The sequence below is a fragment of the Misgurnus anguillicaudatus genome, chromosome 21 (genome assembly GCF_027580225.2).
Source record: "Misgurnus anguillicaudatus chromosome 21, ASM2758022v2, whole genome shotgun sequence".
NCBI lineage: Eukaryota > Metazoa > Chordata > Actinopteri > Cypriniformes > Cobitidae > Misgurnus > Misgurnus anguillicaudatus.
The window spans coordinates 4,062,739-4,077,257 of record NC_073357.2 but is presented as its reverse complement, the minus strand read 5'-3'; the positions used below and the strand labels follow the sequence as shown (position 1 = coordinate 4,077,257).

The 14,519-nt window shown below is 36.7% G+C and overlaps 2 protein-coding genes and 1 long non-coding RNA gene across 5 annotated transcripts in view; 1 reads left to right on the top strand and 2 right to left on the bottom strand.

The window, feature by feature from the left end:
• The window catches only part of elp4 (elongator acetyltransferase complex subunit 4), a 96,637-nt gene that overhangs the window by 9,752 nt on the left and 72,366 nt on the right, over positions 1 to 14,519 (bottom strand). The gene's annotated exons all lie outside the window — the stretch shown is intronic.
• The window catches only part of LOC129418477 (E3 ubiquitin-protein ligase TRIM39-like), a 124,689-nt gene that overhangs the window by 79,506 nt on the left and 30,664 nt on the right, over positions 1 to 14,519 (top strand). The window lies entirely within an intron of this gene.
• Positions 6,134 to 12,415, bottom strand: LOC129447085 (uncharacterized). 2 transcript variants are annotated; one of them, XR_012360027.1, is made up of 5 exons: positions 12,265 to 12,415; positions 11,953 to 12,017; positions 11,836 to 11,869; positions 10,615 to 10,677; positions 6,134 to 10,197 (listed from the first exon to the last, which is right to left on the bottom strand). It is a non-coding gene; the product is annotated as an uncharacterized lncRNA (long non-coding RNA). The 2 variants fall into 2 exon arrangements; XR_008645370.2 differs by lacking the exon at positions 12,265 to 12,415 and having other exon boundaries at positions 11,953 to 12,203.

The following is a 14,519-nucleotide window of genomic DNA, read 5'->3' as shown; positions in this document are numbered from 1 at the left end:
CAACAAGAGGTCGACTGTGGGTTACTGTGCCACCTCCTCAACGGGTCTCGGCCAGGCGGGCGTAGGGCAAGCGAGTGTCGGGCACCACAGAGACTCGCACTTCAGGCGGCACGTGTGGTGCGTGCTACTATGTGTGAGAGGCGATGGTAGAATACAGTAAAAGCAACTGATGGAGGCTACAAATGGAGGTGTAAGATTTAATCACTCGGGCCAGTAAGAGCATCCCACAAGCTTAGGAGAAGTGTGGGCATTTGTGCGAGTGTGACGGCGAGCTAAAGGCTTCGGCTGTCAGCCGTCCCTTCTCTTTATTCGTGTGCAGTGCCGTGAGGAAGGAGCTAATGAGCCAGCAGGTATTTTCAACTATCAAGACGACACGGAGGAGGAACACATTACGTGAGCGAAGAGAGGCGGTGGGGAGAAGGCAGGCAGAGGAGTTTTTTTAGGAAAGCGAAAGATAAAGCTGGTATGGATGACTTGGCTTTCGCAGGACTGATGGGGAAAGGCTGCAGATGAGGAGACAAAAAGAGAACTATACGTATGAGAGAAATGTGTGTGTTAAAGTGCTTCACAGAGTGTTAATGAATTGAGGGTGTAATCCATCACAGGTTGTAACTCTTCACAAGAAAAAAGTCCCCTTAGCCAAAAGGACAGCACTTGTGGGGACAAAGAGGGGTAAACTGAAGACTTCATACTGCAGGCCTGAAGTGTTGTTGCCACTAGTAACCCTCTCCTATTAAATCATCATCTGTACATCAGTAGTCTGACCTTAACCATTAACAGTGAGCTGACTAGTTTCCCAGACAGGATTTAGATCAAGCCAGGACTAGATCTTAGTTACATTAGGACATTTAACAGTCCCTCCAGTTTTTCGTGATCACAGAACCCAACCCAAAATCAACAAAATGTCAATTTTTGTGATCATACATAATTTCTCATTTCATCGCAAATATTTTTGATTCTATCATAAAAATAAATAAAATTATGTAATATTTTTATTTAGTGAGCTGACTAGTTTCCCAGACATGATTTAGATCAATCCAGGACTAGACCTTAGTTACATTAGGACATATTACAGTCCCTCCAGTTTTTTGCGATCGCAGAACCCAACGCAAAATCAAAAAAATTTCAATTTCATGCATAATTTCTCATTTCATCGCAAAATAATTGCAAAATATTAAAATTCTATCAACAAAAAAAAATTATCTAATATTTTTATTTAGTGAGCTGACTAGTTTCCCAGACACGATTTAGATCAAGCCAGGATTGGACTTAAGTTACATTAGGACACAATCCCTCCAGTTTTTCGCGATCGCAGAACCCAACGCAAAATCAACAAATTGTCATTTTTTGTGATCGTTCATAATTTCTCATTTCATTGCAAAATAATCGCAAAAATCTAAATTCTATCATTAATAAATAAAATGTTCTAATATTTTTATTTAGTGAGCTGACTAGTTTCACTGACAGGATTTAGATCAAGCCAGGACTAGACCTTAGTTACTTTAGGACATTTTACAGTCCCTCCAGTTTTTCGCAATCGCAAAACCCAACGCAAAATCAACAAAATTTCAATTTCATGCATAATTTCTCATTTCATCGCAAAATAATTGCAAAAAATTAAATTCTATCAAAAAAATAAATAAAAATATCTAATATTTTTATTTAGTGAGCTGACTAGTATCCCAGACAGGATTTAGATCAAGCCAGGACTAGACTTAAGTTACATTAGGACATTTTACAGTCCCTCCAGTTTTTTGCGATCGCAAAACACAATGCAAAATCAACAAAATGTCATTTTTTTGTGATCGTGCATAATTTCTCATTTCATTGCAAAATAATTGCAAAAATTTAAATTCTATCATTAATAAATAAAATGTTCTAATATTTTTATTTAGTGAGCTGACTAGTTTCACTGACAGGATTTAGATCAAGCCAGGACTAGACCTTAGTTACATTAGGACATTTTACAGTCCCTCCAGTTTTTCGCAATCGCAGAACCAAACGCAAAATCAACTAAACTTCAATTTCGTGCATAATTTCTCATTTCATCGCAAAATAATTGCAAAAAATTTAATTCTATCAAATAAATAAATAAAATAATCTAATATTTTTATTTAGTGAGCTGACTAGTATCCCGGACAGGATTTAGATCAAGCCAGGACTAGACCTTAGTTACATTACGACATTTTACAGTCCCTCCAGTTTTTTGCGATCGCAGAACCCAACGCAAAATCAACAAAATGTCATTTTTTTGTGATCGTGCATAATTTCTCATTTCATTGCAAAATAATCGCAAAAATGTAAATTCTATCATTAATAAATAAAATGTTCTAATATTTTTATTTAGTGAGCTGACTAGTTTCACTGACAGGATTTAGATCAAGCCAGGACTAGACCTTAGTTACATTAGGACATTTTACAGTCCCTCCAGTTTTTCGCAATCGCAGAACCCAACGCAAAATCAACAAAATGTCATTTTTTTGTGATCGTGCATAATTTCATTTCATTGCAAAATAATTGCAAAAATTTAAATTCTATCGTAAAAATAAATACAATTATCAAATATTCTGTCATTAAGACAACTTTGTGAACAATTTTGGCTTTATTTTACTAACGCACATGCACATCTTATAGCATGCACCCGGCAGCAACCCTGCACCCAGTAGTTAAATCTCATGACCACACAATTCAGAGTCTTGCACGGGACAAACCCATAATTAACTGAACACCATGTTAGACTAAAGCAGCATTAATTTAACTGCGTAACCTATCCGACCCATTTGACTCGAACCTGCAAATTTTGCTGTAATTAGAAACTTTTATTAGTACAGACCGTGAACACAAATAAGCACAGGAAAGTTTAAAAACAGCTGTCTATCGGTGTGTATGGAATTGAGTCAAAATAGTCTTGAGTTTTAGACCTGTAGTCCGCCCGTGCTTATTGATTCCCGACCCACATCCGCACCGCAAATGAAACTGGCACACGTGCGCATGCGTGCAGTCCTTTGCACTTAAACGCACACATAAAGTACACACAGGTCAAAATGTCCATCGGCAATAACAGATACACAAAGACGGTAATATAACGCATAGTTTTGGGAAAAGGTTGTTTTGGTTGTGTGTTTATTGGATCCATGCTTTACTATATAGGGTTTTAAAGCGACAGCTGTCAGTGTTTATCAAAAAACAAACATTACCTCATTAAAAGATTAGTCCATTCTCCTAAAAAAAATCCAGATAATTTACTCATCACCATGCCATCCAAAATGCCGATGTCCCTCCCCGCTCAGTCGAGAAGAAATTATGTCTTCCGAGGAAAACATTCCAGGATTTCTCTCATTTTAATGGACCCTAATGGACCCCAACACTTAACAGTTTAATGCAATTTAAAATTGCAGTTTCAAAGGACTTCAAATGAGGCTTAAGGGTCTTATCTAGCGAAACGATTGTTTACACGAAAAATAAAAAATATGCATTTTTAAACCACAACTTCTCTTCTTCTTCCGGGTGTGTGACATGCCAGTGCGACCTCACGTAATTGCGTAATGACGTCGAAAGTTCACGGGTTACATATGAAACGCACATTTGCGGACCATTTTAACCAATAAACTGACACAAAGACATTAATTAGTATCAGTTGACATACAACAACGTAGGAACGGTCCTCTTTCTCTACAAATGTAAACACTGGGGCGTAGTTTCGCAAACATCATCTGTGACCTCTTGACGTGATGCTGTATTGCTGAGGTCGCGCTGGCGCATCACAGGACCGGAGATAAACGACAAGTTGTGTTTAAAAGTGCATATTTTTTATTTTTTTTGTGTAGAAAATGACAGTCGTTTGGCTAGATAAGACCTTAATGCCTCGTTTGAAATCGTTTAGAGTCCTTTGAAACTGTTAAGTGTTGAGTTAAGTGTTAAGTGTTGGGGTCCATTAAAATCTATTAAAATGAGAAAAATCCTGGAATGTTTTCCTCAAAAAACATAATTTCTTCTCGACTGAACAAAGAAAGACATCAACATTTTGGATCACATGGTGGTGAGTAAATTATCTGGATTTTTAAAAAAAAAAAACGTACTAATCCTTTAAAGTTCTGTTTATATGCATGTTGACTTTGTACTTATTTTTTCTATTTTTATTTGTTTCTCTGTACTTATTTTATTATTTACTTGAGATCTTACTAATTTTAATTTTAAGCATTTATGGTCTCCCAGTTAGAAAAATCACAATTTTTTCCCAAATTTCAAAAAATTACTGTCGCTAAAACAATTTTTTTAAATTGCGAAAACTGAATGGAACTGATTTAGTAGTTTTTACAAACATACCGTACAAAAAAATGATTGGTTTCCATCTTGAAACAAAACAATGATTAACGATCATATAAATCTTTGGACAGCTTGTACTTACATATCTTAAAATATATCAGTGTAAAGCAATCACTTATAGTCCAAACTCATCCTTACAATATAGGTTGTAATAAGCTGCTTGCACAAATGACCTATGGGGTTGTATTTTTGGAGGACAGTCTCGGCTGAACAACGTTGTACAGTAGAAGAACAAACACAATATCTATATGCCCTAACAATATACAGATTACAGGGCAGGTATTACATTTTGCAAACTCTGTGTTCATAGACAGATGTGAATACAAATGCAGACAGAAGTGACTTGAAGTAAAAATAAACAGATGAAAACCAGGATAAAAAATGATCTTCTGAAAAAGCATTGTTTGGAATAAAAGCATTGAAACAACCTTATTTCAACACAGAAAACCTTCTGTCCACCAATGAGAAGAAGAAGAGAGGTAAACAAGAGAGAACCAGAGACAGACAGACACAGACAGAGAGTGCACTGTAAAAAAAAATTTCGTAAAAAAACGGTCAAATGACTGGCAGCTACGGCTGCCAAACAAAAACCGTAAAATTAAAGTAAAATTTCTTAATTCCAAAAAAGATCAAAAACAATTAATTTACAGATTTTTTCTTTAAAAGTTCTGCAGAGAAATACTGTTATTTTACGGATTTTCCCCAGATTATTATGGTTAAACACCTTTAATAAACTGACAGCGCTGAGAGTTTTGCAGAGAAATACTGTTATTTTACGGATTTTCCCCAGATTATTATGGTTAAACACCTTTAATAAACTGACAGCGCTGAGAGTTTTGCAGAGAAATACTGTTATTTTACGGATTTTCACCAGATTATTATGGTCAAACACCTTTAATAAACTGACAGCGCTGAGAGTTTTGCAGAGAAATACTGTTATTTTACAGATTTTCACCAGATTATTATGGTCAAACACCTTTAATAAACTGACAGCGCTGAGAGTTTTGCAGAGAAATACTGTTATTTTACAGATTTTCACCAGATTATTATGGTCAAACACCTTTAATAAACTGACAGCGCTGAGAGTTTTGCAGAGAAATACTGTTATTTTACAGATTTTCACCAGATTATTATGGTCAAACACCTTTAATAAACTGACAGCGCTGAGAGTTTTGCAGAGAAATACTGTTATTTTACGGATTTTTACCAGATTATTATGGTCAAACACCTTTAATAAACTGACAGCGCTGAGAGTTTTGCAGAGAAATACTGTTATTTTACAGAGTTTTCCCAGATTATTATGATCAAACACCTTTAATAAACTGATAGCACTGAGAGTTTTGCAGAGAAATACTGTTATTTTACGGATTTTCCCCAGATTATTATGATCAAATACCTTTAAAAAAGTGACAGCACTAAAAAGTTCTGCAGAGAAATACTGTTATTTTACAGAGTTTTCCCAGATTATTATGATCAAACACCTTTAAAAAAGTGACAGCACTAAAAAGTTCTGCAGAGAAATATTGTTATTTTACAGAGTTTTCCCAGATTATTATGATCAAACACCTTTAAAAAAGTGACAGCACTAAACGTTCTGCAGAAAAATAATGTTAATTTACTGATTTTCCCCAGATTCTTTTGGTCAAACACATTGAATAAATTGTCAAGACATGCTCAAGATAGTAAATTAAAAAGATTTATTAAGGATTTTAAGTGTGTAAAAAAACTGTGAATATACAGTGTAACATCTCAAACATCGCTAAATGTATAAAATGTAACGAATGATTCAGTAAAAGAATTACAAATCTTACATGAAATAGATGAAACATTTTACTGTTAAAATCATATTTCTAAAATCATACATCAAATTCTCCTAAAATGTAAGCTTTATGGCTACTGTTAAATATTCTAAACATACTGAAGTAGTACAAAACAGACACATTAACAAGATAACACTTTCACTGTTTCACACAACTACAGATTCTATCACAGATGTAAATTTGCATTATTAACCAATTCTTTATAAACAGCCCCCATAAGTAAAGGATGAAATAATTTATCTATTCTATATAATACAAAAAATGATGGGTTTCTGTCAAACAAGTGTTGGATCAAAAAGGGACAAACCCAAACCGTTGGGTTGGAATTTAACCTATGCCTGGCAGGTTCAAACCAAAATGCTAGGTTGTTTCGTCCCATTTTTGACCCAATACCGGGTTGAACATTAGCCAGGACATTTTGTGACTGCATGGTTACTATTGTGTAATGATGATGTATATAATTTGTGATAAATTAGTAAAGCAAATTGGCAGATTCTTTTTCTTTAGGCAACAGAAAAAGTACATAAATAAGATGTTTATTTACTTGTAAACCGACTTAAATGGCCTTAAAACAATTTGAAGCTATTTGAAATTAGAGGCAACAAGTGTATTTTAAACACAATGATCAAAGATGCAACATACTTGTAGCATCAGGTGAAGTTTTGTTTTAAATTTGGTTTGTTTGTTTGTTCTATAATGTAAAATCATAATTACAATTGTTCTATAATTTCAAAATAAAAAACGAATGGTCTGACTTCAGGTTTGTGAAATTACAGTAAGTTAAAGAAATAGTTCACCCAAAAATGAAAGTTCTGTCATCATTTACTCTCTCTCTCTCATGTTGCTACCTGTTATAAATTTCTTTGTTATGATGAACACGAGAAGATATTTTGAATGTTTGTAACCAAACGGATCATGATCACCGTGGTGTTCCTAGAATGTGTGTGTGTGGGGGGGGGGGGGCGTTATATTGATGCATGATATACATTGATGCATATTGTCTTATATATATATAATGCATACATATACAGCGGGGAAAATAAGTATTTGACACATCAGCACCCTCACCAGCAAGGGGACTTCCAAGTGGGCTATTGACACAAAATTTCTACCAGATGTAGCCATCAAGCCAAACACCGAACTCATACAAAGGAACACTTACAAGTTGATTCACAATAAACAAAGCGAAATGCCACAGGGAACAAGCATTGAACACAACTGATGGCCTATAAATGCTTCTCATTACCCAGGAGGCACACAGGAAAGACTTCATGATGGGTAAAAGCAAAGAACTTTCTCAAGATCCTCGTAATCTTATTGTTGAAAAGCATTTTGATGGGAATGGTTATAGGCGCATTTCCAGAATGCTGAATGTTCCTGTGAGCACTGTGGGGGCCATTATCCAGAAATGGTAAGAGCATCACTTCACCATAAACCGGCTACAATCAGGTCCTCCAAGTAAGATCCCTGTCCAAGGAGTGCAAAGAATAATCAGGAGAGTTCTCCATGAGCCAAGAACCACTCGGGCAGAACTTCAGGAAGACCTCGCATCAAGGTCTAAACTATAAGCAATGCACTGAACCGCCATGGCATCCATGCACGCTCACAACGCAAGACTCCATTGCTGAACAAAAAGCATGTTGAGGCTCGGTTAAAGTTTGCGAAAGAGCATTTGGAGAAGCCTGTGGATTATTGGGAGACTATAGTATGGTCAGATGAAAGCAAAATTTAACTTTTAGGCAGTCATTCTACACACCATGTTTGAAGAAGAAATGGCACTGCCCACCACCCCAAGAACACCATACAAACAGTTAAGTTTGGGGGTGGAACCATAATGGTTTGGGGCTGCTTTTCAGCAAGGGGTACTGGCAGACTTCATATTATTGAAGGCAGGATGAATAGAGAAATGTACCGGGACATTCTGGATAAAAATCTGCTGCCATCTACCAGAAAGCTAAAAATGAAAAGAGGGTGGACATTTCAGCAAGACAATGATCCCACACACAAGGCCAAGGAAACAATGAAGTGGTCAGTCAATCACCTGATACAAATCCCATAGAAAATCTATGGAGAGAACTAAAGATCAAAGTTCATAAAAGAGGCCCAATGAACCTTCAAGATTTAAAGACCATTTGTATGGAAGAATGAGCCAGAATCACTCCTGAGCAATGAAGACGACTGGTCTCTCCATACAACAACTAGAAGCTGTAATCACCAACAAAGGCTTTTCTATAAAGTATTAAATATGTGTGTTCAATACTTATTCCCTGTGTCATTTCGCCCCATCCACCATGACTCAACGTGTATACTTAAATGTTCTGATTTCTTTGTATGAACTCAACACCCGGCTCGATGGCCACATCTGGCTATATCACTTAGAAATCCCCCTACCGACAAAAATGCTGATGTGTCAAACACCCACCTTCCCCACTGTATTTTAAAAAATAAAAATTTAAACAATGATCAGATATACATTTCTTAACGAACATGCTTGTTCACAGGCGCCAGTTTCTTTTTCCGCCGGTGGGTGCTCGTCACAACGTCAAGCAATGCTTAGGTTACTTAGCAATGACAGATGCTCTGGAGCACCTACATGCTTTGAAAAAAAGGAAGTTTTGCTGTGCAAGATTGTAATTAATTTGTTTGTGACGTGCACACCATCGCGGGTCCCACTTTACCATCGTGGGTCGCACTTCACCACCGTCGTTGTGTGTGGTTATGACAACCGTCACAGCCCTAATCATGAGCCCCATTCACTTCCACAGTAGGAAAAAATAATATTATGGAAGTGAATGGGGCTTATGAACGGTTTGGTTAAAAACATTCCTCAAAATATCTTCCTTTGTGTTCATCAGAACAAAGAAATCCATACAGGTTTGCAACAAAATGAGAGTGAGCAAATTATGACAGAATTTCAGTTTTTTCCTATATTGGTTCTACACGGAAATCTCCCGGAAGTTAGGTTTGGGCCACAAAAGCGTTTATGTATGTTACTGTCGCTGAAACCGTCTATAACAGGGTTCCTCAAATCCTACCCTGGAGAACCGCTGCCCTGCAGAGTTTAGCATCAACCCTGATCAAACCCATCTACCTCAGGTATGTTTGATTAAAGAAGACACACAGTCTTTCAATACTTTACCATGTCCCCACCTCAACCTAGATCAATTAATACATACTTATCTTTTTTCAATGCATGCACTTCCAATCCCCGCACAGCGCGTCGTGAATGCGCCAGCATCCAGCCCAGCCCCATTAATTCCTTAGGATCCAAACAGGGATTAATTTAAAAGCCACCAAACACTTCCATGTTTTTTCCTATTTAAAGACTGTTACATGAGTAGTTACACGAGTAAGTGTGGTGGCACAAAATAAAACTTTTGTTTTGTTCCTAAGGAATGAATTGGGCTTGGGTAAATGCCAACACATTCACGACGCGCTGCACAAAGACCAAAAGTGCACACATCGAAAAAAAGGATTTGTATTGATTTGTCTAAGTTGAGGTGATAACATAAAAAATATTGAAAAACCTGTGGTGTCTTCCCTTAAGGTTGAAGCTAACTCTGCAGGGCACCGGCTCTCCAGGGCAAGATGGGAGGAACCATGGTCTATACAGAGATAAGACGAAAAGAAAATGCCATTAATATTTTTTTCAAGGCAGTTCCCTTCAGATGGGGCATTCATATAACAAACGTTGTGTCTACAATACAGATTGGCCTGAAATTAAACAAGAAAAATCTGTACAGTTCCGGCAAGTGAATCTGTGCATATAAAATGTTTTCATTTGTGAAACAGGTGGAGAAAGCAACAAATTGTGCCATTTTAGCTTGTATTTTCAATATCAGTATTATATCAGTTTTACATTTTTACCTGGGGCTATCTTTTAATTCAGAAACATACAGTAACTATACAAGTATATTAATATCTAGCATAAGTATACAAATATAATAAAATAAACATTACAAATACCAAAATGTCAGAGATTCTGTACCAGATGTGACAGATAAAGAAAAATTCTCCAAGCTGCCAAAAATCACCTTGATCCTTGGTGCATCTAGGGGATAAAAAAGAACACAATATAATTCACTGAAAAGTATTGTACCTTTCCTTTAAACAAGATTATTTTTTATTAACATTTTTAACCAAATTTGACACTGAAACATTCTGGCAGTGTAAACTAGTGATGCCCGCATTGAAAAATATAGGGATGTATTAATTAGTCTAAGTTGAGGTAAGAACATAGTAAAATATTGACAAACTGTGGTGTTTTCCTTTAATATAGAGATAGAATAATGATAAACATTTTTATAACATTATGTAGACCCACAAATTAGTATTTTTTGTAAAATAAAATGTGCTTCCCTAACAAAAGAAAGTCAGATACATCAGGGATGGCACGATAATTTTTATTTCTCTACACTATGCCTTAAAATTGATAAAGCTGGTTTTATATTTGCCAGTTAATACTTACTAGTGTTGGATTTGTCTTTCTGTTGGTGCCTATTCTTACTGTAAACAATGCTTCAATGTTGATCTAAAAGAAAAAAGAAAGAATTAATGTGTTTCATCTTTAGCAGTTATCACTGTTGGAAAATGGAATTTAAAAACATGTTTAAGCCAAAATGTATCACCTTTTCAAGACGAGCATGCTGTATAATACATTTCTGAGAAGTTACTATTATTATTATTAAAAATGGTAGAACGTACAAAATATATTTTTTATCTACCATCATCAAATGTCCCATGTTCCCCACATGTATGTGGTATAAGGAACACATGAATTAGGGTCAGCTTACACTTTAGCTTCTTCATCAAATTTTCTTTCCGATCAAATGCTCTTTTTTAACACTGAAGCACCCTGCCCTCTTGGAACATGTAGCATTATTTTATGTGGAGGTCATTTTAACTGAAACAGAAAATCACAACCGAACTGTCGAGAAGACCTTCCCTATTTTTTAAATGATCAATAGTGTTTATGGCACAGTCCAGCAAAGTCGCATTTCACAGCTTGTGAGCGCCACAGTTGTATTAAAATAAAATCACAATTAAGATATAAAGTGTTATTACAGAATAAAAACAATGATAACAGTGATATGTAAATTTTGTTGGTGTGTATGCAGCAGTGTTTCTCTTCTACTCATTACTGCTGTTTATAATGTTAAGGCCGTCTAACTGATTGTGATGTTTGATCTCCTCCAAACTGTTTTTGGCAGAGACTCCTACATATGATCCACTCTGTGCTGTCACGCTGGACCGGAGCACCCTGTATGTTTGTGCATTGTAGTGGCAGACTTCATTCACCCCAATGGAAAGCATATTTACACTGTCTGAATCATTCCTATCCCCTACTTCATGCTAAGAACTAGTAAATGTATGTCTTATCTCATGTGCGTGTGATATCATGTTCTGTGCAATTTAGGGGGCAGGACACTTCACCATATAACTAAAGAGCATTTGACTGAACAGGAAATTTGATGAGAAGATGAAGTCTAGGATTGTGTCATAAAAATTCTAGAGTGACGTTGCTCATGAAGTCACAATCGTGCAGAAGCATGTAAATGCTGTTAAAAACGCTAGGCAGACACCAATTGTGAGCGCTTGCCAACGTTTTTGGCAACGTTGTTGTAGTATTTGTCAATAATTTCCAATAATATGCGAACGCAGTCTTTATATATTAGGATAAAATTAATACCTTATGTATGGCGTGGTAGGAGACTTCTCTGGAGCTTGAGGGGGAAACGCACACAAAAACAATATTAGTCATTTTATTTAATGGGATGTGGACTTTCAAAATTGAAACGTTACTCACCAGCTTGAGATAAAACACATTCTCGGTCTCATTTTGACTTAAGTCCCAGCGATCCACAGTAGATCCTAGAAAAAACAGGATTGTATAATCTTCTACAGAGCCCAGTGATCAATTTACACATTCCAAATATACATTACTATTTATGCTTCAAAATAAACGCACTAGTATCACTGATAATCATAATACGGAAAGTACGTCAGGATTTTACGGTCGCAGATTGATTTTAGAGTTTACTTAAAAACTTCGACGAAACTTCTGCTTATATATTATCAACATCAGCTACAGAGCGTGTCAAATGCTTCATATAACTACCTTGGAACAACATGTATAACTGCGAAACATTTAGCTTGTTAACCAAAGGTTTTATTAGCGTAGTTACAAGAAAACAAAACACGACAAGAAGCCTTAACGTTACTATAAACGTCTCATCAATTTCAGACATCACGTTATGTGAGCTTGACCTAATAACGACTAACAACACACATTACATTAGCGGTTCTTACATTGATATTTGCAAATAACGTTATCGTTCTCGGGCTAATCGCGGTTAGCATCTTACTTGAACACTTTCTTTATGCGTCATTAGAAACATGGTAAAGTAAAAGGTATTTAACTGCTGCAGTTTTCCATATGTCCGGTACCCGTTGGTAAAAGTCTTTGTCCATATTATGTTTTCTAACTTAAGTTCAACCGAATAAAAAAATACCCGATAGAGGTAACCAATTATAGTAAAAATCAGTAGTGGACCAACCGATGTACTGCTGCAGTTCTGCAGAGTGAACTCCTCCCTCCAGCAGCATCAGCAAATACTACCGGCTGCAGGAGTTTGAAATGTTGAAAAGTGCGCGCTGAATTGTCATAGGCCAGAGATCTGGATGACGGTCAAAACAACCAATCAGGGCTAATAACAACAAGGCGAGACACCCAATAGCGTAATAATAGTGCAACCATCGCAATAGTTATTTTTAAAGTATTATGTGACTACAAAAAACCGTGCGTGCGTGTGTATATATATTGTTAAGAAGGCAATGCACCCATGGTATATTTTAAAAGTCCTAAATGTCTTTTTTGTATGCAAGAGGTGGGAGATGTTGAAGTTACAAATGACATGTCTAAGTAGACATATGGCCAATACATACACACTCTGCTTACATCAGTAACTGAAAGAATTGCTAACGAACAAATCACTGCTGTCTACTGTCCATAAATGAAAGTTGAATAAAAATTAATGTGGCTTTGGACAGAGGCTGAACTGTAAACATGTTAGGCCTATGTGAGAGGAACATGCACCATGCACAAACACTACAGTAAAACTCTCACTTCTTTCCCTACTGTACAGATGCACACACCCCCTCATGAAAATTAACATTTTTTGTTGTTGTAAAAGTGTAGTATTCTCTTTTTTTGGTATATTGATTACTATTAGCAAAACTACACTAACCATGGTTTAACTACAGTAACCATGGTTGAGTTTTGTAAAGGCACACACATGCGAGATATCCCTCACTATAGACATAGTGACTTAAACACTGTACTGTACCCAGTCAACATGTGAGATCACGCGATAATCACAGTAAAATCACATCATTTTCATACTGTGACATTCTCATCTTGTGAGTTATGTGCAAGCTCTTTGTGAATTCAAAATGTTGAGTTCAGTGCACAATGAGTGTGCCATGACCTCACATTGACCATAGTATGGCAACAGCAAGTGTGTCGTAATATGATTTGAGCGGACACTGAGTGTGCTGTGACCTCACCTCAGGGCCATAGTATGAGCGCACAGTGAGTGTGCAGTAACCTCAAATTGTGACAATAGCCTGAGTGACCTCACATTGTTGCACTCACAGTACACTGACCTCTCTTCCGAGGTGCATAAATTCAAAATATGTATTCGGAGTGTTATGTGTGTTGCTTGTCATTTCAAAATATGTGTGTACATTGCATCATGTGAACCATGTGCATCACGTGTCTTGACAAAATACATGCCTGCTGCACACGCATCAAAAGTTTTTATGATACAAGAGAAGCTCACGTTCACAAAATACTCACAAGATACTAACTTAACAGTAAACTCTGATTACACATGAGATTAAGTGAGTATCTGACAAATGCGAGTGTCTTTTATTATAAACCCCTTCAAAGCATCTGCAGCAGGCTTGTATTTTGACATCCCGCGTGATGCACACAAGTTTACATGACGCGCCAAACACATATTTTGAAATGACGAGCCACACACATGACGGCTGCATACATGTGACAAACTTTGCATTTTGCGCCCTCAAAAAAAGAAGTCACTGGCCGCAACTACTATGTTATGTTCACAATGTGAGATCATGACACACTCACTGTGAGCAGGCACAATTTACAAAGTACCATCAAGATGTTGCTCGGAGAGCTGATATGCTAGCATTTGCTATTTGAAAAGCAGGTCACTGGGATGTCGGCATTTATTTGCAAATCATACAGTGAACCCTTAACAGGTCATGAACACACACATGCACGGGGCAGGTGTCGCTGCATCACCCAGACACTGCAATCACTTCCTTCCAGCTGTGGAAATCAAA